The sequence below is a fragment of the Coptis chinensis genome, chromosome 4 (assembly GCF_015680905.1).
Source record: "Coptis chinensis isolate HL-2020 chromosome 4, ASM1568090v1, whole genome shotgun sequence".
NCBI classification, from domain to species: domain Eukaryota; kingdom Viridiplantae; phylum Streptophyta; class Magnoliopsida; order Ranunculales; family Ranunculaceae; genus Coptis; species Coptis chinensis.
This window is the reverse complement of record NC_141459.1, coordinates 49640329-49666465: the sequence shown is the minus strand read 5'-3', so window position 1 is coordinate 49666465 and position 26137 is coordinate 49640329. Positions and strand designations below refer to the sequence as shown.

Here is a 26137-nt window from a genome sequence, read left to right as displayed (position 1 = left end):
GCACCTTGCTTTCAAGTTGGCACACTCTATTATCTTTTTAGAGCTCATTCGTGTATATACAACTTATGTCATCTTCACGCTTTAAGGTGTTCATCTATCATCTTGTGTGTCATATGCCCTTGGATCAAAGAATGTGATATACCGTTGGATAGGTTTTTCCGTGTTGATCGTTTAGACAGTTTGTTTGTCCAAATCGGACCGGTAACGAAGCGGGGTTTTGCTTTTTACGAGTTACGAGACGGAATATGACCTTTTAAGTATTTCCACATTTCATATGGGCTTGGGCTAAAAATTCAAACCCTAAAAACCCAACAACTGTCGGTCGTACGCAGGTTTAAATCCCAACCACGTGACCACCCAACATACCGTCTCCTTCACAAAAAACCCTAGCTCACAAAATCCATCCCGACACGCGCCCGCGCCACACCAACCCGTGCTGCGCCTCCTTCTTAACCAAATTCAAAACAGTTCCTACTGCTACTAGCAAACCTTCACCCCACCTCATATCCACTTTCAATTTAACCAAAACGTCCTCTCATGGCTGCCAATCAAAAGATTGTACCCGAAATGAATTTTTCAAATCTATTTGATTCCGGGGTTTTTTATGTTTTCTTCAAGGGACAAATCCTTAGAAGAGGTTGGAGGCCACTCTTGATAGAACCCACTGCTCATTACTCCCCTTCTCTTGTTCAATATTTCTATCGTGGCTTAGCTCACGATAATGATGGTTTGGTTACCGTTTCGTTTAGGGGAGGCTCGCATGTGTTGACTAGGTATTAGTTGGTTCAGTTTTGGGTATCAAAGCGCGACATGAGGTCCCCAAGAGTCAACAGTTCCATGGCACAGTGTTCGATTTGATGCATGCGACTGCGTTAAAGGGCGAGTACGTCAATGGTTCCACCTGTGCGAGGCAGACTTCTTTGAGGAAGAGCCAGGTGGCAGTGGCAACTTGGATTTTGCACAACCTAGTGGGGACGATGAAACCTTCGGATATAAGTAAGTCAATCCTTCACATTCTTTGGATTTTACATACCCAGAACAACGGGTTCTGTATTAGTTCTTTCCTGTGGGGCCACCTTTCTCAGTCTAGATGGAGTACTGCTCCCCTTCCTACCCTTGTAACTAAGCTCATCCTTAGTTGGGGTCCCCAGAGGCTGTACAAGAGATCGAACATGGTCTCAATGATGACAACGCTCTACCTCAACCTCCAGTAGACTACTATGCTCTTGGAGCTCTATCTCAGTTCACGCGTCCCTTGGATGCTTTGCGATTCTTGCATGAGGGTCAGCATCAACTACATCAGTAGTTGAATACAATTCAGCAAGAGCAGCACGACTTCCAGGCCAACACTCTCCTAATACTTCAGGAGTTGCGAGATGAGTTTGTTCCACATTTTCCTACACCTGAGAGAGCTCGACGAGAGGGAAGAGACAGGAGTAGCTCGAGTTCGTCTCGACGTCATTAGTTACCCCGCGCGGATTCTGACTAGGCAGCTCCCTAGTGTTCGCATAGATAGATATATTTGTTTTAGTTTTAGTACATGTCTTTACTTTCTACGCTTCTAGTTTTTATTAGTATTATGTATGCCTGTGTTTTGTGGAATGTATATAGATTTGTGGTATATGAGCAGAAGGACATACAAATATATCATGCCACAAATTTTCATAATTTCTACAATATGCATGTTTTTACAAATAAAATAAAAAAAAAAAAAAAAAAAAACCAAAAATTTCATGTTAGAATAATTACGTTTTTACCTTATAGATTAACCCATGTGTAGGGGAGATTTCGAGTATCCCCTGATTTCCTCTGTGCCTTGTGATCTAGAAGCCTTTACTGAATAGAGAAGAGATGAGATGATGGTGAGTTCAGGGTTGAACCGTCTGACGGCTGCCTAGGTATCTCCTTTGTTATTTAGGAGAATCAAACCCAATTTTGCGTAGTTCCTAAGAGCGAATCCCTCTGGTTTATATAGGAAGAGCTACAAGAGTCCTAGGGTTAGGGCTATCCTCACCGCTTATGAGTTCCCTTCCATCTTTGGACTCTGCCTTCCTATTAGGATTCCTCTTCTTATGGAAGTCTGAATCTAGACCATATCTTATGAGAGGTAAGTTTCCTTGTTGATCATAATGTCCTATCATGTATGGGAAGATTATATCTAAAAGGTAACTCCTAATATATGTCTTTACGATTCCTTCCTTATCATCAGAGATCGCCATCTACACTTTCCTTATGTTCAGGAACTGTCTATATCAGTTCCTAACGACATGGATAACTGTCATACTTAGAGGCAGTCAGGCACGTGCCTAGCACATGTCCACTAAACACTCGTGCTAAGCATGAGATCACTTATTCACGGAACTGACTCGATAGTCCTCGTCTCATTCTGGACATCTATAGTCTTAGGTTATTTCCCATACACGTGTTATCTGTTCAATGACGGGAAATCCCCCTACAGATGCCCCCTCTGGTGCCATCTAGCACGTGGGCGCTTGAAGCGACACTGCTTTTGGCACGAGAATCTTTTTCCAAAATTGTTACTAGAACTGCTGACGTATCCAACTAATTAAGGCTCTGAAAAGTCGGCTCAAATAGATACGCCATTTCCTGAAAAGGGTAATGATGGCAGTTCCATCCCGAAAAGATGCGATGCTTGGGATAATCGTAACCGTCCATCTTATATGTATATAAAAAGATCTGGTGAGAGAACTCTCATTATCTCTTCTACTACATTTTTCTGCATACTGAACCTTTTGATCTCCCGTTAGGGTTTAACCAAAACTTGAAACTTTCTCTCTTTTCCGATCATGAATCCCAACTGGTCACTTGTAAACTTCAGAGATCTTTCCTCCCTGGAACTGATCCGAGAGAAATTTCTCATCCTAGAGAATATCGGCTGGAGTGGGGGAGGTTGTCTGATGAGTTGGTCTATAAGGACGTGGCGCTCATCATCATTGGTCAGCTTAGGGCCGGACTCACTCTTCCTCTTCACCCATTGCTGAGAGAGTGTCTGATTCACTTCAATCTTGCTCTTGGTAAGGCAGCACCCCTGTTTTACAGAACTGTCATGTATTCTGCACTTCTTGCCAAGAGACATGGATTCGCTCTGAACCGTTGGGTATTTGGTTACTTTTATGAGGTCCGGTATATTCGTGACCAATCATACTACTATCTCATGACCAGAGACAAGAACTCTCTGATCATCTTTTTTGAGGGGAAGTAGAGTGACGAAGGCTGGGCTGATCACCACCTTCGTGTGTTGGGTGATGCGTGGGACGTTCGTCCTTCTGATGTTGATGGTGAGCCAATGAGAATTCCTGTTCCCAGAAAACACACCCATGCTCCAACTAATAAGTCTTCTTACTCATATACTTTATAATTTGATATAAGAGTCTTTCACCTGAATTTTTTTGCTATTATTTCTTAGATGACTCTTCCCCTGGAATCAACTAACTGCAACTTGCTACAGTGGACTTCATCAAGAAGATCCCCAAGGAACAGAGGATGCCTTGGGTGATAGTTCCTGATCCAACCCGTCTTTTTGAATATTTCAACATGTATACTAAAGAATTGCTGCAACTTGCCCCTGGCTTTTCCCCTTGTGGGATAAATACTGTGAATTCTCGGCGCATCGTACTTCCCCCTCCTGTGGATCAGGATGCGGGACTTTTTCTTCCTCTAGTTTAGGACGAATCCTCCTTGATTACTAGAAGGAGATGAAATTGTAAGGAGAAGAGTTATGTGGCTGCCTCTAGCGATGTTGCGACATCAGGCCCAGTTCAGGAGCCTGCTGTCAGTGATGATTGTGTGATCACTAACGGGAGAGTCACTGAACTGCCTCATGAACTGTTGGTGGCTAGTAATTTTAAAAGAGAAGTGCGTGTGTCTAACCATCATAAACTGAAGAGAACTGATCCTACTTCTACTTCTGATGTTGCCCTATATGCTAAGAAAATGAAGTTTTGCCCTTTCTCTATTAGTGAAGAAACACTTTTTAAGGTTCATGTGACTATTCCTCGTTCTGGTTTTGAGAAAGTAGTTGTACCCATATCAGTTCCAGATCCTCCCACAGGTTGTGAACAAACTGTTGACAATGTCCCTCTAACTGTTGACCCTTCCCTATCTGACAATCGCAAGGGGAAGGGCATTGTTGAAACAACTGCTATAACTGTCACTCTCCCTCCTCCTCAATTTAGTGATAGGAGGGGGGTGAGTGATGACATCCCCTTCTCGCCAAGATCTCCAGATTCCCCTGAAAGGGAGATGATTGTGGAGATGAGGCATTGGGGACGAACTGATGAACTACCTGTTACCAACAAGCATTCTGTTAATGATGTTGACATCGCGTTTGGAGTTCTGGAAGCTAAGTGACTTCCTGTTGACAAGGCTGAGGCCAGCATGGCTGGGAGCCTGGACCTGTCCTTTCATCAATCTGTTGTTCATCTTGCTAAAGTATAACTTTCCCTCTCTGTTCAATGTTTTGTTTCTCTTATTGTGTCACTTACGCACTCTGTATCCTTTTCCAATTGGTGAATGACTTTTTAGCCATGAAAGAGCCTATCTTCACGGCCTCAGCCGGTACATCCACTGACAACATGGATACTAGCGAGCTGATCTGGGCGAAAGAGGCTGTTGAGAAAAGAGCTGAGTAGCTGCAGATCCAGGTTGAACAACTCTTGGCCAGAGAGAGGAAATCTAATATTGGTTTCAAAAACATAAGAGATATGATCTCCAAACTTTGGGGCTTTCTAGAAAAAGCCCAGAAAGGAGCTGCTGATGCTGCTACTTGGAAGGTGAAGTTCTTGGAACTGCGCTCCCATTTCACCACCTTGCAAGCAAAGCATGACCAGGTCTAAGGGGAACTTCACCATAGGAACACCGAGATGAGAACCCTTGTTCAAGCCATTGCCCATGAAAATGAGGTCATGTCAGGCTATGAGAGAGCTTTGAAAAAGAAACGTCTTCGTTCTGATAAGAAGGTTGATGACCTCCAACTGAACTTATGCCTGATGCCTCTTCATCTTCTGAAGAAGACACCGATGATGACATGCCTCCAGTTCAACTTCCTTTTCTGCAAGTTCTAGCTTTAGGTGAGTGTTCTATTTAGCCTTCAACCGTTCCAACTAATCTAACGACATAGTCTGTTCTTGAGAGTGAAACAAAAGTTCTTGACAATGGTGCAGTAGCAAGCACTGATGATGAACCAAAGTTTTATTCTACCCCTGCTTCATAAGCCTTTCAGTTGACGATTCACATAAACAATTATATTTAAATAATTATTCTATGGGTATGTAATATTGAGCTATGTAGCTCACATACAATTTACTTACTGAGCTCTGTAGCTCTTCTATTTTATGCATGCGTATTATTTACTTACTGAGCTTTGTAGCTCTTCTAGTTTATGTATACATTAGACACTACACCAAATTGGTCAAAAAACAACAGCCATAACCGCCCTAAAATGACGGTCATTAGCCTACGTAAAATAACAACGGCCGTTAGCCGTCATAGTCTAACCATTGGTTGTGGTAGTTTGAATGTGAAAAATTGGGCTTTCTCAAAGCTCATTCCCGCTCAACTATTTGGCGAAAAATTAAGTCACCCCGCTAGATTAAATAGGTAACCAAAATTTCAGTCTGTGCCTTTTGAAATTTCAATAGGATTTGAGAAAGGGATAACCCTATCAAAACTTTTCGTTACCTTCCTGCATAAAATAGAAAGAGACAGGGAGAAACACTAGATCAAGGTTAAATCAATTTTTTTGTGAAATTCATGTTCAAAGATTAAATCTTTCAGTTGTTGTGAGTAAAGATTGGTATCCAATTGTAATAATGGGTGCTGGAATTGTCATGAACACGAGATCAATCAAGTCTCACAATTTTCGGTTTCGACTCTCGATTCTTCGAAGTTGCTCATTTGGTCAACTTCTCCTCCTGCTCATTTGGTTGTTTTCTTCCTCCTTCTCATTCAGGTAATCTCTTATTCTCCTCTAATTTCTGTTTGGATAAATTACTAACCTTTCTCTCTCTCTCTCTCAGTTCTTAACTTCGATTTTTAATACAAGAAATTGGGTGAAACATTTACTTTCTTCAGTTCGGAAAAGATGTCACTTTTTTATTATTATTGTTTTCCTTAAATTGTTATCTACGTTGAATTGCATTATATTATTATTATTTTCAGTTCGGTTCAACGAACGCCTGTTTTAATTCATGCAGTTCATTGGGTTATTAATAGCTCAGCTTGTTGGTTATTTATAACTCCAAATTTTTATTGCTACTAGTTTTTCACTTTTGAAATTCTTCTGATACTCTTTTGGTAGAAGTTCATCTCATCGATTCTGACTGGTCGATTTATTTTGTGCCCATTCAATTATCAGGTAATTTTGTCTTATTGTTTTTTCTTAAATTGTTATTTTGGTGGTGCATCTTTCATTTCAGGAAGTGGGTGCATGACATTGCTAGTTTAACTCAAAAAAATCGAGTTTTTCTTAAAAGTAAAAATTTTTAATCCTCAATTCATTTAAAAAATTGGAGTTGCTCAATGATTATAACCCTATACTGTTTTTTAGGATATTACTTGGAACTTAGAGTTTTTGATAGAATTTCTATTGGTTCTTGTATTGAGAAGCATCGTGAACTTGTGCAAAATAAGTAATTGGTTGCATTTCTAGTAATGGATAATGGATAGCTCGTTGTCGCTTTACTTAAGTCTGCCTTAGGCCTAAGTCTTTTGAAGTTGGCTATGTGGTGGTGGAGTGAACTTATTTAACAGCTAGTTGTTGATTGTTTGAGCTAGTTTTTGGTTGTCAAAGCTTCAAGCTCTTGCAACTTCTTAATTTGTGCCTTAAAAGCATGTAGTGTATCCTACAGTTTATTTCCAAAAGGATGGAATATACCGTAGTGTATGCTTATTGAGGCTTCTTGGAGAATGAAGCTTGCCATTTGCTTAAGTAAGGTCTACTTGATAAATCTAAAATTCTGAGCATAGAATCAGTACTTATGGGGGGCATTAATTACTTTTATGATGAGAGTACCCTTCCTTTAGTAGTGACTTCTCAATATGTTTGACCAGCCTAGCTAGGAAATAAAGAAAGTCAGATGTCATACAATTTGTTCATTCAGCATGGTATCTATTTTATGGCCTATCTTATTAACATGTAGTAGCGTGGGTGATACCAAGTAATAGTTTTGCAATGTATGTCTGTCAAGCTTGGGTGTCTAGTCATCTACTTTGATTTGTTGGTATGAATTGGAGCATAATTTAGTTACCTTTTTTTTATGAGAAAGCCTGGTTTGATGAATGCGTCTTTATAGCTCCTTTGTTTATGGATTTTGGTATGTAGCTCTCTTTGAGTTAAGAATAGTTAAAAGAGTATATGACTATTGTTGGAGCGAGAGAGATATAATTATTCAGGAAGTGGTTAACTATAGTTTCTAGTTTCTATTACTCGTTCTATTTTTTAGTGACTTATTTATTTTGTTTTGTTTGATCATTCTTGAGGGTTGGTTAGATTTTCAGGTGTCTTAAGTTAAAGAGCATACTCTTTCAGTTGCTATATATGGATTGTCAGGTGTTGGACAACCTACATCATAAAGATTAGTTTATATGCTAGTCCTACTGTTGGCCATAGTTCCTACCCAAAGACCATGACTTTAACTTATAACTATTTCAGTCGCTTGAGTATTTAACTCATAGCTGATTGGTCATTGGTAGTTTGTTAGTTACTTGTTTTATGGTGGTATTGCTATTTCAGTTTTGTAGATTGCAAATGCTTCAGTTTTGGTTTTGAATGTCCATTGGAGGTTTATGCTATCAAAGTAAGGACATATTACTGAATATTCCATGCTAGACCAGAGGGGCCATTTTTTAGGATTAGGACTTTTATCTGTGTTTCTTTACATTGTGTCTAACTCAGTTACTAGTAAATATGGATTCAACTCAGTGAGTGGTGATTCGTAATTTCCTACTCTAGTTTTTCAATTTTAATAATAAAGAGAATAATCTGATTCTAAGGAATTAATGTGTGTTGGTCCATGTTCCTTTGTAAGGGTCTGTTTTGTTGCATCAATGACTTCTTGATTCCCAATATCGGAGTCTGTTTGATTGCCTAGCGATCTCTTAATACCATATCTGGTGGTTCCCATGATCGGGTGGCTCCCATGACCGACCTATTTGTTGTACTAGGTAGTAGCTACTTAGATTGACAACTAACGTTAATATTAGTAACTTAATTGTTTTGGTCATTGTTCTTTAGCCTTCACATTTTGACCTCCTAAAATCTCGAGATGTTAACCTTTAAGCCATGGAGTAAGATCTCTCCAGTTTTTTAAGCAGTATCATCCATGTAAGTTATTTCAAATTTGTCAGTTACTATGTTAAACTTTTTGCAATCTTATATTTACATCCGCAGAAGAAAGAATGCATGTTATGCACTTATGTGCTGTAGCACTGTAGATAAACTCCCATCCCCTTCCAATCACTTCCTGGTCAAACTTATAACATGAGCCCATGCACATACAGGTAGAAATACTTCTTAAGTTGACTTGCAACCTGTTTTGGTCATTCCTCATTAATTTGAATGCATGTCTTTGAAATCCATGAGAACAATATGTGGGCACGATTGTATCTATCATGCGTATGTTGGAGCAGGTTAAATATAAAAGGACATGACAAAATTAGAGTGTCGTTGAGCGTGCCAGAGAGAGCTCTTTCCAAAGACACGATGTATAGAAGAGATATTAGATATGATGAATGGGAAGCTCTCTCTCTCTCTGTTAGTCAATTTTAGACGTAATGGTTCTTTTGAAAGACCAGTGAAAAAGTGAAATAGAGGTTAAGTGGTTAACTGCCTCAAGGAACTCTTAGTCTTTTTGTATAGTTCGATTAAGTAGTCTCTTCTTCTGTTTACTGGTGTCTTTCTCTTATTTTTCCCAGAATGACCCAACAGCAAACCAGGGATTGGAATTGCTGATTAAGAATGTGTCAGGAAGAAACCAAATGTCAGCACGTCAAGTTGGAGAACTTGATCACATGCTAGCTAACCGTGCGAGGGTGTTCTAATATCCTCCAATTATTTATTTTTGGCTTTGCTGTGAGCGGAAGGTTGTTACCAAAAGTAGCAAGTGCCCTGGACATGGGAAGAGATGTCCCAATTTTGTTGGTATATTGGCGGTATATATCTCAGAAAATAGGTACTTGATCAATACATCTTATATTATGCATCCACTGAACTTTACCCCCTTCTTTTAGTTTTTCCTTTTCCTGAACGCATCGTCCGATACTTTTCAGTAACAGTGATATAGGACAATCAGGGGTCTGATATATCGGCACATATCTATAATTTGAGCCTTGCCCCTTGAGTCCTAGATGTACCCTTCTATTTTAGATTTTTTTCTCTTTTAAATCATTTTTCCTCCATGTGTTATCTTTATGCTGCATAATCTCGTGTATATGTGATTAATTTTGATATTGTAAAGAGATGCTATCAAAATGTCCGCTGTTCATTTGTAGTTAGAGATGGAATGGAGATATATGAGATAGCCATCGCTTATTCTTGTTCTTATGTGCGCCATGTCTCTCCTGATAATAACATCCACTTAAGCTTTTACTTTTTCCATTTGTGTTGGGCCACACTTTGTGAGCTGATTATAAAATAATCATCATCAGAAGGCTAATTTGAACTCTTTTAATCAGACATTCACTCAGAAGAACTATAAACTATGAAGCATGATATTCACTTTTTTTGTATTTATTTAGGGAGTATGTTCTTATATTTTAGTTTTGCTTCCATGCTCCGCTCCATTGCAACAATGAGAATGTGCATACAAAGGTTCGGTGATGTGTGAGAAGATTATGGTAAACAAAATCTTATGCATTCATGGTCAATGTTTGGGAAAAAATATATATATTTTCCATTTGTTTGTACTTAGGGCTGGGTTGTATCAACTTGGTGATAGTTGCTATAATTGACACATAACACTGATTTTTCATATTAATAGTTGGTATTAATTGGATTCCTTCTCATTGTTTGATTTTGACATGATTTCGTTAATGGGCATGGTCTTATGCAAATTTCTTTATTTCTTCATCTTTTGCATTTATTGACTTGTCAACCAACGCTTGCTCAATCACGCGCGTCCATATTTACAAATGTGTGACTTGTACGTAAATCCTTGGCGGTAGAGTTGTTGCCCTTAGAAGACTGATTGGTGATCATAAGCAGGTACCTACAAATGCATATTGCGTTGTAGTGAAAAAGATTCACTTTCAGGTTGGCTTTGGTGTTAAGAGGAAATATTTTTGGTGATGTTGGAATTTGTTGTACAGTTCTTTGTCCCTTATGTAGGTTACAATATTTATTTACTATATCTTAAAGATTTTTTTGTTGAGGGATTTGAGTTTTGATGAAGTTTAACTTTTGAAATGAAAAGATTTTGTTTCTGTTCACTTACTGTGTTCCAATTTTATTTTATGTTAACACTATGTGAGTGATAATTATTATCAGGTACAAGATATAGGGAATTGGCACAATAAATAACAACAAAAAATATGGGATTTGCAATCCACTATGCAAAAACGACGGCTATTGTAGTTGTTTATTTGTAAAAAAATCAGGTGGGACGAACTAAAATTTACATGAGCTAGAGGCCGTCGTTTTATATACAAGTGTTAAAAGCAGTCGTATTTTTTAATAAGTAAACAAGTGTCCTGGGCCGTCGTTTCTCAAATACTACAACACTTTTTATGACGACCCTAACAATGGATTTAGTCTGTCGTTAATGTCATAAAATGACAGATTATGACCATCGTTTTTCTACTGTTTTTTTGTAGTGAGAAACATTTTATGTTATATGACATATGTTACTATGCATACTCTACTCCTGATGCCCCCAAAGTTCATTTGGAACAACAATAGGTGACCCTAGTAGGCTAAACAGATTAAAATTAGGCATGACCAGAATCTGATCAGGATATCATGGAAACCATTCAAGTTAACTGTAATTAGGAGTTCGATCACAATAGAGTCATATGTCTTTGCGAAAGTAACTTGGTGCCATGAGCACAACATTGTGTTTAATAACGATAGGTTCTATTTATTTAAAAAATAAATAAGGTATCGCCAGAACAGCAGTAGGGGAGCCTTCTTCAGCGACATCATGCCGATACGGTTCCAAGCCCATGATTTGCGTGCTAGGATTTGGATCTAACCCAGATCTTCCCAGCAACTCCTATGTTGATGTTTCGAGAGTGCCAGGAACTGGCATACAGTTCAGGCTCTCAAGATCACTATCTCTTGCTCCAAGTCAAATTGGCATACAGTTTATTGAACAGTTAGTGTGGTCCGATTCCCTAAAGGCTTAATCCATCGAGGATAATCGCAGTTTGAAAGAACTGGCGTACAGTTCCATCTACATGGAAATGAGAAAGTATCTAGCATACAGTTTAACTATCCCATACTCAGTATCACTGGTTCTAAAGCAAATTGGCGTACAATATTCTTGAACAGATAGTGAGAAGATAATTCCCTAAAGGCTTAGTCCATTGTGGATCATAAATAAAGAACTAATGCAAGGAATAAATTCAATGACAATGTGGAGAACTTTATTGATGACTTGGAGAGGAGTAAACAATGCGCAAAAAAGCATAGAATAACAATTTACTGATAGTATTTGCGAAGGTGCTGCGCGTTCCATGGTTTGACAAGAACATCCCCTTCAACAGTGCGTAGATAATAAAAACCAATTCGACCAACCTTGTCGATGATGTATGGTCCTTCCCAGTTGGGCCCAAGCTTGCCATTGGGCTTTGGGATCTCGCACAAAACCAAATCTCCAGATTTGAAAGATCGAATCCGGACTCTCTTGTCGTAAGATCTCTTCAGAATCTGCTGGTTAGCAGCTAAGCGAAGTGCGACACTTTCTCGCTTTTCATCTAGGAGATCCATTTCTCTACATAACAACTCCTCAATGTCCAGAGTGTTCAAAATAATCAACAAGTTACACCTTCGGTGTTTAATAATCAAAATGTTAGGCCAGAAAACAATTACAACCAAGCTCCACCGAAATAAGGACAAGGACAAGGTAATTATAATAATTATAATAATAATTATAATACTAATAGAGGTATCATTCTAGTTAATAACAACTATCACAACCCACCCATTAATAATCAATGTGAGATAGTTCCAATCACACCACCTGTGGCCACTACACCTTTACAACCGGATCATTTTAAAGCCTACATGCAAGCTAACCATCAGATTTTACAATCCATTAATCACCACATACAACAGTTAACCCAAGAGAAAGCCCAACCAAAAGGTGTGTTTCCAGGTCAAGCTATACCTAATCCTAAAACGCCAAACACAGCCTTTGAAGTAACCGGTAATAATAGTATTGAAAATATAAATGTAGGTGAGTTAAATGTCATCACCACTCTCCGTTCTGGGAGAATGGTTGATAACGCTGTAACTATGCCCGTTGTTACCCCACCAGTGGTCATTACAACTAAAAATTTACTAGATATCGAAGTAGAAACTAAAGATCCTACTCCTGTAGAGGTACTAGTTAAACTGCAACCCAAGAGGAAAGCAGCCAAGGTTAAAAATCCTATTGATCCTTATGCTAAATATATAGAGAACCCACCGTTTCCCCAGAGACTAGCCAAGTTACACAAGGATACAAATTTTGATGAGATTAGGAAAGTTTTTATGAATCTAACAATAAACCTACTTTTTCTTGATGCTATTAAAAAACTACCACAACATGCTAAGTTTCTAAAAGAGTTGTGCACTAATAGGCAGAAAACGAACATTTCAAAAGACGCCTTTTTAACTAGACAGTTTCCCATTCTATCTGAACATAATGGAATCGTTAAGTACAAGGACTCTTGTCGTCCTACTGTACAATGCACCTTAGGAGATACCCATACGACGACTGCGCTATTAGACCTAGGGGCAAATGTTAACTTACTCCCTTATTATCTATATAAACAAATAGGTCTACAAGAGATGCAGCCAACTAAAATGACGTTGCAATTAGCTGACCGTTCTATTAAGTATCCTAAGGGTGTTGTTGAAAATGTACTTGTTAAAGTTCAAGATTTTTACTATCCAGCTGACTTCATTATCCTCGACACAGAAGTCGCTAACGACTCTGTTCCTATCATCTTAGGGCGTCCTTTCTTAACAACTGCCAATATGCTCATAAACTGCCGCGATGGTTCGATGTCCATGTCCTTTGGCCATCTTTCTGTTGAGGTAAATATTTTCAAAATAATGAAATAGTTACCCGATAAGACTATAGATGGAGAAGTTAGCATGATCAAGAGTTTAGCTCAAGATTATTTCAACAAAACGTTTCTAGAAAATTAGATGCACCAATTTCTTTCCTTCGGAGTTGTTCTGACTTTGACAATGACTACAACTTAGAGGAAGTCAATGCCCTTTTCGAGTCTACTCCTATCTTAGATCCCTCTGTAGCTCCATCTTCCGAGTTTGAAGACCTCTTACCTAAACAAGTCTTCACTACTCAAGATGAGGACCTTCCGGAATCCTTTTTACCCATTCCTCCCACCCCTGTGCTTAAACCTCTTCCTGCTGAGTTGAAATATATCCAGCTTGATCTGGATGGTAGTCATCCGGTGATCATATCTTCTCAGTTATCTACTGATGAAGAGGCACGTTTGATTAGGGTGATTAGGGAACATCCTTCCGCTATCGGTTGGTCCCTGGGCGACATTAAAGGGATCCACCCTATACATTTGGAGGATAATACGAAGACTTCACGCAAACCTCAATGTCGTTTGAACCCTACCATGAAAGAGGTGGTCAGAAAAGAAGTCTTACGGTTACTCGATGCGGATATCATATATCCCATCTCCAATAGCGGATGGGTAAGTCCTATTCATATAGTCCCTAAGAAATTGGGGGTTACCGTTGTTCGTAATACTGCGGGTGAATATATTTCCACACGAGTTCCTATAAAATGGAGGATCTGTATTGATTACAGACGCTTAAACGCTATGACACGAAAGAATCACTTTCCTTTACCTTTTATAGATCAGATGCTCGAATGTCTAGCTGATCATGCTTATTATTGTTTTTTAGATGGCTACTCTAGCTAGTTTAATATAATTATTGATCCTGATGACCAAGACAAGACTACCTTCACATGTCCTTTTGGAATATATGTTTATAAATGGATGCCTTTTGGCCTCTATAATGCTCTTGGTACCTTCCAGCGGTGTATGCTTCATATCTTTAGTGACATGGTAGAGCGCTTTATGGAAGTTTTTATGGATGATTTTTCTATCTATGGAGACTCTTTTAGTGAATGCCTGTCTAACCTTTCCCAGGTGTTGACACGGTGTGAGGAAAATAATCTGGTTTTAAATTGGGAAAAATGTCATTTTATGGTAAAATGAGGAATAGTGTGAGGTCATATTATATCTAGTGACGGTATAGAAGTAGATAAGGCCAAATTAGATAAAATAGTATCTCTACCTATACCATGAACTATCCGTGATATTAGAGCCTTTTATAGCCATCCAGGTTTTTATAGACATTTTATTAAGGATTTTTCTAAATTAGCTAGGCCTTTTGACTAATCTTCTTTTAAAAGATGCCATATTTGATTTTAATTATAACTGCAAATAGGCTTTTGAAACTTTAAAAGCCGCTTTAACATCTGTACCGATTATACAGCCTCCCGATTTGTCTAAACCTTTCGAGCTTATGTGTGACGCTAGCGATTATGCTATTGGTGCTGTGTTAGGCTAGAAACTAGATGATAAGTCCAATGTTATTTATTATGCTAGTAAGACTTTAAATTATGTTCAACAAAATTTACACTACTACAAAAAAGGAAATTTTAGCTGTGGTTTATGCTTTAGATAAGTTCCGCCCTTATTTGGTTGGTTCTAAGACCTTAGTCTACAATGACCATGCAGCTCTTAGATACCTTCTCGCCAAGAAGGATGCTAAACAGCGATTGATCAGCTGAACTCTTCTCCTGCAAGAGTTTACCCTAGAAATTAAGGATAAATGAGGGGTTGAAAACGTAGTTGCCAATCACATATCTAGACTAACCAATGACAGTGATAGTGATTCTGAGTCCATACCTGATTCTTTTACTGTTGAACATCTTTATTCTATTTTTTCTACACCTTGGTCTACCGACATTGTGAATTATTTAGCTTCTGATATTATTCTTGATGTGTGGTTAAGAAATGAACGTAAAAGATTTTTTTCCAGAGTTAAGCTATACTACTAGGATGAGCCCTACCTTTTTAAGTATTGTGTGAATCAAATTATTCGTCGTTGTAGTTCTCAATGGGAATATAATGAGGTTTTATCTTTCTTCCATGATAAAGAGTGTGGTGGCCATTTTAGTGGTATGAAAACGGTAGCTAAAGTTCTCCAATGTGGTTTTTATTGGCTACCCTTTTTAAAGATGCCCAAGTTCACTGCAAGACGTGTGTTTGCTGCCAACAACTTGGGCGTATCACTAAACGTAATATGATGCCTTTAAATTCCATTATGATAGTAGAAATTTTTGATGTCTGGGGCATTGATTTCATGGGTCCTTTTCCTGTTTTCTACGGTTTTATTTATATTCTTGTTGTCGTGGACTATGTTTCCAAATGGATAGAGGCCATGGCTTGCCGTAGTAATGACCATAACACAGTTGTGGTTTTTGTTAAGGAATACATTTTCTGTCGTTTTGACATCCCTAAAGCCATCATCAGTGATGGAGGAACGCATTTTTGTATTAGAGTTGTTGCTTCTTTAGTTAAAAAGTACGGAGTTACCCATAAGGTGGCTACTCCTTATCATCCACAGATTAGTGGCCATGTAGAAGTCTCTAATAGGGAAATTAAGAAAATATTAGAAATACCAGTCAATCATGATTTGAAAGATTGGTCTAAGCGTCTAATAGATGCCTTATGGGCATATCGGACAACTTTTAAAACTCCTATATGAATGTCTCCCTTTAGACTTGTGTTTGGAAAATCTTGTCACTTGCCCGTTGAATTGGAGCACCGTGCTATGTGGGCTATAAAGAGCCTTAACTTCAATATTGATAAGGCAGGTGTCAAGCGCAAATTACAATTAAATGAGCTTAAAGAAATTCGTAACGACTCTTATGATCTTGCAAAGGAATATAAAGCTAACATGAAACGTTTTCATGATAAATAGATTTTACGTAAAAGAGTTTGTTGTTGATCAAAAGGTTTTTCTTTACAACTCTCGTTTGCATATTTTCTCTGGAAAATTAAAAACCCGTTGGTCTGGTCCTTTTCTAGTTACTGAAGTCACCCCTTATGGGACAATCACCTTAGTAAATCCCAAAGACAACAGTACCTTTCAAGTTAATGGCCAACGATTAAACCATTTTCACGAGTTAATGTCCCCAAATGTGGAGGAGGTCCTTTTACAGGACCCAACTGACCTTTGATGTTTGGTGTACTTTCTTTCATTTCCATATATTGGTGAGTGCACCATTAAGGTAACTAGGCCCTCCTTTGGAGTGTGTGGCTGTAAGTACCAGATCCTAAGTCCACGTTTAACAAAATTCACGCTTTCCACTCTTGCATGTTTTCTCAGTTTTTGAGTAATGTTTCTCTATGGAGTGATTTATGTCTTTATTGTTTTATTGTTTTCCTTTATATTAAACTTATTCATAAAAAATAAAAATAAAAATTAAAACCCTATAAACAGTAATCTAACAAGTCTCGGGAATCTGACTTTAAAAGACTCTACGTTTTTAAAAACAAATTTTCTAAACTATGTTTTCAAAAATTTGTTTGGGGGTGGGGTGTTTGGTCTTTCCTTTCTTGATCACTCAACTTCCTATTCTTGTTGTTTATGTCGTTTAGTCGTATTTTGATTGGGATTGACACTATCCATGAATTTAGATTTCTTTTGATCATATAACTTATGTCATTTACATATTTTGAGGCATTTTCCATCTTTTTATATGTCAACCACGATTAGATTTGAGTTTTCTATAAATCATTGGATTGTACTTTCTCTGTTGATCGTTTTTATAGCTCATTCGCCAAAATCGGACTGTTAACGAATCGGGAATTTTAGTTTTAAATTTTACGAGGCATAGGACAGGATGGGCATTTTGGAATTTGTTTTGGGCTTGGGCCCAAACCGGTTTATCCCTACGTAGTCACGTGACTCGCACGTGATTTTACAAAAACTAAAGGGAGAGAGAAAAACCCTTCACGAGTTCTTCTTCTCCGCCTCCAAGAATACCGACAAAAAAAAAATTAAAAAATTAAAAATTAAAAAAAAAAAGAACAAGCACCTCGACGTAACCTCCACCCACTCCAAATTTTCAATAGAATTAAAACTCTTCCCCACCTTACATTCACCCCAAATTCAAAACCCAAAACCCAATGGCTCCTCCCCCACCAAAGATTCTTCTGGAACAAGTTTTTACTCAAACACAATTTTTCCCCTTTTACGGTGCCGAAATAGTTATTAGGAAGTGGCAGGGATTGTGGTATTCTCAGGAGCATTTTTATCACACTGATTTGGTGTATGATTTTTATAAAAAGAGGGAGATTGATGGTGATCGGATTTTTGTTAAGGTAAATGGTAGTCGGAGGGAGTTGACGACAGAATTTTTGTCTGAGATTACTGGCATTGACTAAACACCCATTGTACTCACAATGCAAGAATCTCAGCTTGGTGGAATTGGTCCTTTGATGAAGGAGACTTGTCTTGGAGGGATTTTACAATGCGAACTCGCATTGTGTTCGTCAGACGTCTCTGAGACGAAACTAGCTGGCTGTGGCTCAGTGGGTTGGTAGAAATGTGATTGCCACCACGAAAGGCAGTGACATCAATTTGAGTTGTATGCACGTTCTCTGGACCCTTCAGAATAGGAGGTATGGGTTCTGCATCCTTGAATTTTTAGTAAATGAGATTAAGGCTGTTGGTAAATCGACCGCACCCTTCCCTACTTTGATTACAAAGGTTATGATGTATTAGGGAGGTGTTCCGAAGAGTGGTAAGATTAATTTGAAGTTGCATGAAAATGCACGTATCTATCGGGAATGTATTAAGCGGGATTGGAATTTGTCGGAAGCTAGATGTTTTGAGACGTCACCAGATGAGGATGATGAGGAAGACACGACATGTTTTGATGTGGATGCTTTGGAAAGGGCTACTACGGATGTAGCCCACATCTCGTTACTTCATCATGGCCTGCGAACTCTCCATACTCAGTATAAGACGATTCGTACAGGCCAACATTCTTTGAATGACCTATGTGAGGCTATTCATACTAGGCAGGGTACCGTTCTCAGTAACCAAGCGAAGCTGCATCATAATATTCAGTTGCTCAGTGATAGTCACCAGGATATCCAGGAAAACATGGAGACTCTCGTCTAGAGCAATACGGAGCATTGGGAAGCCATGGATGCTTTTATGGAGCAATATCGCACGTTTCAAGTAGAAGTTCTACGATGATTGCCACCTCATGAGGCTTCTTCTGCCGCTGACTCTGACATTCATGAACGTCGTAGACGTAGGACGGATGGCTCTGGCCCATTCTCATCTCGTGGCTAGTTGTTGATTAGATTATTGTTGTTAGGAAATTTCCCTGTTTTTAGTAGAATAATTTTTATTCCGAGTTGTTAGTTAAGTAGTTAATATTGAATTCTGTATTTGGTTGTTATTTGAATTTTGAGTTAATTTAATTTTTGTTCGAGAATGCTTTCTATTTTTCATGAAACCCACCTTCCCGACTTGTTTGGGGGTGGTATTATTTGTTTAGCATTGTATTTTTCCATATCCACTTGTTTTTGGAAGTTAATATTGCAAGGTTGTGAGAATATGGGTTATGTGAGCATGTTGCTAAGGTGGTGTAGCTATAATGAGCTACTCTTGGGTTGTGCAACCTCAAGGATTAGAAATTGGATGGTTGCTATTTTTATTTCCAGCCTAAAAGCTATTGGTTTGATTTTGGAGTCTGCACCTTATCTGTTTATATTTTGGATTTAGAAATTTTCTTTTTCCATCATCCTGCCTTAACAATTTGGGCAACATGTGGAACTTAGATTAAGAAACTAGTCCTCTATAAATATATGGTCAGCTCTAATCTTCTCACACATACAACACTCAAAGCACGCCCGATCCCTCTTTTGCCTATACACAGAGCGCGCCCGCGCCAAACAACCTGGCACGCAGAGTCAGAGTTGAGCGTGCCCGCGCCCTTCCAAAGGCTATTCTGAGCGCGCCCTTACCTTACCTTAACAAGACCTCTAGTTTTTGATTTTTTTCTAAGAGTGTGTTTGGTTACTATGAAATCAACTCAAATTATACCGGAGCAGTCCTTCGAAGATTTGTTCGAGAGTGACACCTATGGGTCTTGGTTCCGCGACTTGATTATACAGGTAGGATGGCAACCTATAATGGTATGCTCTGATGAACTATATTCTCCTGGCCTTACAACTTATTTCTATGATCATTGTAAGTTCTTTTATCGACTGGATGGGGAACAAGTGCCCTTTGTCACCATTAGTGATGAAACAATGGACTTAACCAAGTTCTTATTGGCCTTTGCTATTGGACTTTCTATACCTGCTGAAATCTAAACCTCATGGGGCTATTTGGTTGATAATATGTATATCTACAACTATGAGTTTTTGCATGAGACCTATTGCGCAGGGATTTTTCGTGTAGAGGACCAAGGGCAATATAAAGTAGCCCTTGGTAGCTTATCCCTTAACGTGGGCACTGTTATGTTCTTTATCATGCTAAATATCTTAGGGGAATGATATTTTTCTTCTGCCAATGACGCCTGATAAGAGCCCAAAACTGTAGTTTTAACCCCTTAATAATCATACTGTTAGACCAATTATGTGAATAATAAGTAAGATACGCGTTTTTATGCATTTTTTAGCGAGATAAAGGAGCAAAAAGTCGTGAGAACTTCGAAAGCCATATCTTTGGACTCAGACCTCGGATTGAGGCCTACCTTATGTCAAAACGACCGGCTCGGAATGAGCTTTGCAATGGTCCAAGTCTTGACCCAATCAGAGGAGCAGAAGTGGATGAAAAGTCTGTGGAAGTCAACTGCAGCTGAAGAGGCCTTTTTGGACTGAAAGAATTGGGTTTTGGGCCTGATTCTCTGGCCCAACCCATAGCTCCAAGCCCATGCACGAATTTTGGATCTGGATGTATAAAAACAAAAGCTTAGCTCTTCATTAATGGTAGATAGTTAGGTTAGAAAATAAATTAGATTAGTTAGCCTCCATTAAACCTTAGTTCTAGATCTAGTTTTTATATTAAAGTAATTAGTTTTATTCTTGTTTTAAATTTAGTATTGAATGATTGTTCTCCCTTGAATTAGATAATAAATTAGTTGTTCTTGATTCAATTTCGATTTGTCAATTACAATTGTTAGATCTAATTTCATTTACTACTTGTTATTCAATGCTTAGTTGTTAATTAGATTTTTGTTATTGTTTAATTTAGATTAGTTAAATTTCATAAAGTTAGAATCTTTATATTATGTTTAGTTTAGATTCAATGGGAAATGTTAGTTTAATGAATCAAGGCTAAAACCTCCATTAGAGGGGTTGATGAAGCCTTGATGAAAACTTAGTTGTTAGTGTAGAATTGTTTGTAGATTCTGGGTTTAGCCATGAGAATGGGTGGGCGACTTCACATGCTAGTTATTACTCGGTAGAAATGCCATGAACACTAGGGATTAGAACTTCGAATTTCTTACCCGTAAGAACGTGAGAATCGAGATACAAGAATCTATACTAGGTTATTAAGTTGGATTCGAGGTGGATTCAATTCCCCTCTAATCCTTTATCTAGATTCAAAACAAGCATATTCCCATAGTAGTATTCAATTCAAGACTCATTTTTCATTTAGTATAACAACAGAGTGGGAACGAAAAGTGCAATTCGCATTGAGAGTAGAAGCTTTTGATAATTGACATAAAAGGAAAAGTTTAGTTTACTTAGAAAACAATCCATAGTTCATTTAGGGTAAACTACTCATTTTTCAGTTATGGACTTGTGACATTTTCCAACTCTACCGAGGGGTTGCTCTATAACCATTTCAGTGCAAGTGTCTTGGTTAACAAGTTAGCACTCTTTTAGATGATAAATGGACATTAAGGCCTAGCAAATTGCTCATTCCATGGCATGGAATGATGCAAAGGAACCTCACTTTTTCATAAAAGGAAGACATGATACATTTAAATGATGGGGATATAAACTTTTTTTTTGTTAGGTAAGTTTTACTTTTTGTTAGTGTCTGTTTATGTCCTGATAAGAGCCCAAAACTGTAGTTTAAACCCTTTAATAGTATTTCTATTTAGCCAATTATGTTATTAATAATATAGGTTTATTACTAATTACGTGCTTTTGAGTATTTCAGGCTTCGGAGTTGAATAAATGTCAATTCGTTACTAATTAGGCGCTAAAGTGATTGCTAGAGAAGTTCCATGAAGAAAACCCAAGTTTAATGGAGAAAAAGCCCTTAAAAAGTCCAAGTCAACACTGTTAAGTGAAAGTCAAACCGGATTAGAGAGCTGAAGAAAAGTCAATAGAACTTCAAAAGGCCATATCTTTGGACTCAGGCCTCGGAATTAGGCCCATTTTATATCAAAATGACCAGCTTAGAAAGCTATTTCCAATAGTCTAGGCCTTGACTCAATCAAAGTAGTATAAGTTGGTGAAAATTCGTGCTACAGTAACACGACCAGAATTGAAAGTCTTGGATTTACCCAATTGGGTTATGAACTTGATTTATGGGTTCATAACCTAGCATAAAAGCCCATGCATGAAATTGTAACCTAGCCCTCTCCTATATAAAGAGGTAAAACAAAGATTGGCTACTCCCCTATTTAATTTAGAATAAATTAGGGTTCTCTCTCTCTCTCTCTTCTTTTTAGTTTTAGTTTATAAGTTTAGTTTGTAGCCTCTATTAGAATTATTAATAAAAGCTTTAGTTTACTTTTAATTCAATTATCTTTAAATTATATCTTCTATTCAATCTTTAGTTAATATGATTCCTATGATACAAGGCTAAACCTCCATTAGAGGAGGTTTATGAATCCATGTGAGGATGATTGGTAATTAGTATGGTTGTGGATTTGTATTAGCATTTTAAGTTTGATTCTTATGATTATTTAGAGATAAAGATCATAAGGGTTGAACTAGAATTTAGAGCCACCACCAAAGAGATTTGTGGTGGAGCTAAACTCTCATGCTAGTGAAGCCTTGATCCGAGAGGACTTGGTGTTCACTAGGGATCAATAGGCAATTCGATAATCAACCTAATGGTCAATCGAATTGCGTGGTGGGTTGAATCTTCTCTATACCCTTTTATCATCATTAAATCTACTGTTTTGACATCTGATTTACTATTTTCACATCACATATTACTCTCATCAATTGTTCCCTTTTGTTTGATTAGTTGAATTCTATTTATGTCTTGATTGTTTATGAGTGGAACGAATCCGTACTCTTTATATATTGCATAATAAATTGAGAGTAGGAATATTGATTAAACACTTATTTAGTTAATTGATTATTTGTGTTTACGCATAGATAGTTAGTTTACGTAAATTTTGTCTTTATCATGTCCCAAGCAATTTTAATTTTTGTTATTCTCATAATGAGTGAAACTCATATAGAGTTGCGTCTATTTTTATTTATCTATATTAGTATGTTCTAAATTTTTTTTTGCAGGTGTTCTAAAATTTTCACGCGTTTCCATGATATTTCCTATCCTTCTTATTTCTATACTTTGAGGACAAAGTATATTTTTATTTGGGGGTGGCATATAAACACGCGTAAATTAAGGCACCTATTAAGACATATATATATGTATAATATGCATTTGTTTTTAGTAATATATATATATATATATATATATATATATATATATATATATATATATATATATATATATATATATCGGGTCGTTTATGACATACTATTCTAACATACTATCTTGACATACCTCCAGACAATAGATCTTCCAAAATCTAACGCCTAGATATGTGTTTCTAATTAACAAATCACACAATTAAACAGGAGGAGGGACAAAATTAACATTTAGTTTTTTTTTTTTCCACAAAAGAAAAACCCTTTTCTTCTTCTTCATTGTGGAGGATGAATTAGCATTTTAAGTATGGTTGATTCTATTGATTCAAAACTTAGAGCCTTTCTAAAGGATCTTTTTAGGGATAGGCTTTTGCCCTCTCATCTCGACATGTTTATAAGAAGAGTGTACTTGTAAGGACATGGTTCCACTTGTGGTAAACGGTGGACATCTTGGTGAAGCCTTGATTTTGGAGCTGTTCCTAGGGACAGGGAAGAATGGGAAGGAAATTAAACTATTCCAATTTTTCTAACCTGTGGGTGTTCCCTGCTTTGACTCTTAAATTCAAAATTGAGGACGGATACACTGTTTCGATGATTCAAAAAGAATAATGTTTGGAAGCAGCTCTTTCCAGCCAACTTAATTAAGAAAACTGTATTGATCTGTTGTATTTATAGGATTACAAGCTAAGTTGGTGGTGTTGTTACTATCGAGAAATTGTTAGTTTGCATATGTAAGTGCAAGGTGTGTATCAGTATCAACATGGAAGAGATCTAAGAAACAATCCATTAAAAAGAACCTAATCCATGGCAGTTCGAATTTACATGTTACCAGTTAGAGCTCCTTAAATTAATATACCTTCTGAATTAAAGAAAGAGTTAGTTTTTAACTTTCATATGCTCTTGAGCTGTTTGCGTTTTTACTTCCTGTCTTGGTATCCACCTGTCATTTGTATCATGCTTTTTTTTCATGACATAACCTCATATCTTGTTAGCACTTAGCATACAAAGAAGCAGATTTTAAATTTTGGTCAATGAATATTTTATACGATGCTTAATCAAAATATGATCAGTCATTAACTCATAATACCATGCTTATTTTTTTTTTTTTCCCTAGTATAATGATAACAACGGAATTCTTTTGGGCGATGTCGGAAACAACGTGAATATCAAGTTCTGTGTTATTGTAGCTTGGTCCTCTTCTCTGGTTTCATGATGACAACCATACTATGATATTAGAGTTGTGACACTAGAACTTATTCTCAAGCTTGATACAAGACACCTTGATTACCTTCCAAGATACCAACACTCCAACAACAGATGCTATATTTTGAGGTTATGAAGATAAATAAGCACTAGTGCTGTTACGCAAGAGCTGGAGGACATATCCTTCGATACTTGTTTCCCTATTCATAATTTTTAATTATATCGATATTTGGATGAGAAGCCATCAAACAGGAAGTAAACCCTTCGTAGAGATATGTACAAAGAGCAATTGCTTCAACATTATAAAAAATTGATCCCTTGTTAAGAGACATGGTGGGGTGGGTGAAATCTCAATCTAAGGTTGTTATAAAAGTCGTTTCAGCACCATGAAGAAACTTCTGAAGGATAATAATCATAATGATAATCGTTTCTTCATTTTTTAATATAACTGGTTCAAGCATAATCATCCCCAAATATCAAGAATGACAATAGAAAATGTAAAAAACTTTAAATAAGAAATTAACTTTTACAATTGAAAAACATCTTTTACAAAAAAAAACGGTTACTTTGATTCTCCACAAAATAGAAGCAAACGATCAGAAATGACGATTTTCGACTTCAACAATTCTAGATTTCAGTGTTTTTCTTCAACAAAAAAGGGAGCATCAATTCTAATCTTCATCTCCTCCATGTAAAACTTCTGAGGGAGGAAGGGATATAGCTACCATCTTCAATATGGATTCCTCTTACAACGATTGCCCTAAAACAAAACTAGTAGAAATTGAAAAAAAAGCAAATCGTTTTTGCTCATTTTATTTTTGGTATAGTATATGAGAATTTTTCAGCAATAATGAAGAAAGCGTGAAAGAAGAGAAGAAAAGGTTTATGAGAAAACGTGTAAATGTCATTTTGCCCCTTTTTTTTTAATCTTGTTTTTTTTTTTTAGATGCATATCTAGGCGTTAGATTTTAGAAGATCTAACGTTTGTCTAGGTATGTCAAGATAGTATGTTAAAATAGTATGTCAAGGTAGCCCGGCCAGTATATATATATATATATATATATATATATATATAAAATAAGTATTTATATTATGCACTTAGGAATATTGGTATTGTTTCTTTCCCCATGATAATATTAATCTAGAAGTTTCACGTTAGCTCTTAAATTAGAATAGTTTTTAGAAATTTAGGTTAATATGTAGGTAATAATCATTACATCTTTCCATAAATATATTACATGAGCATCTATGTTTGTATTGGCAGTAAGTTTATGAAATATAGGCTAGAGTACTTATTCTACAAATCCTGTGAGAATATAGCCTAAAGCCTTATATGAGTGAAATATTTGAGAAATGACACAAGGGAGAAATAAATTCCAAATAGAGAAATCACACGTCCACTTGCTTGATCACTATATCATATCCTAAGCGAGAATTTAGGCCCTTTCTGGATCGATATAGCCAAAAATTCAAACCTATATGAAATTATTTTCCGCTAGTCGCCCCTCTGAGCCTTTCTTTAGCCTTTTCATAAATCGCAAATCCTTTACCCTTTTATAAAAACAAAATAAAAATAAAATCAGCCTACCCATTTTTGAATGAGTATGAGAATAGAGATGAAATAAAGAAAAGAAAAGAGAAAGACCAAGAATTTGTTAGTTGCTTCAAATAAGAAAAAAAAAGAAAGTTTCCATCCAAAGAAAAGAATAAAATAAAATAAAATAGTTAGAACTTCAAAAACATAATCAAAGGAGTCAAAAGCCAAAAGAAAAAGAAAGAAATGGCTAAGGATGGAAACAAAGTGTACAAGCAAAGTAAGAATAAGGTTTTTTCTAGTTACATATTTTGAAAACTCTATTATCTTAGACTTGTCCGTTTTGAATATCCATTTCCTTCATTCTTAAACCATCACCTAATCCCCGCAACACCTATTAAAGACCTCTAGGTCAATTAGTAATAGGTTAGTGTGATAGTAAGTGACAAATGTGTTTGATTGACTTCAGCTTCCTTGTACGTCATTGAGATTGTAAGGTAAAGTGTGCCCACTACACATAGGAGTGAGCGA

General features: G+C 37.1%; 1 long non-coding RNA gene across 1 annotated transcript; it reads left to right on the top strand.

Annotated features, from left to right (window-relative positions):
• Positions 1–5667: 5667 nt before the first annotated feature.
• On the top strand, positions 5668–10388 carry LOC147503834 (uncharacterized). Its single transcript, XR_015220275.1, has 2 exons — positions 5668–5971; positions 8935–10388. It is a non-coding gene; the product is annotated as an uncharacterized LOC147503834 (long non-coding RNA).
• Positions 10389–26137: the final 15749 nt, after the last annotated feature.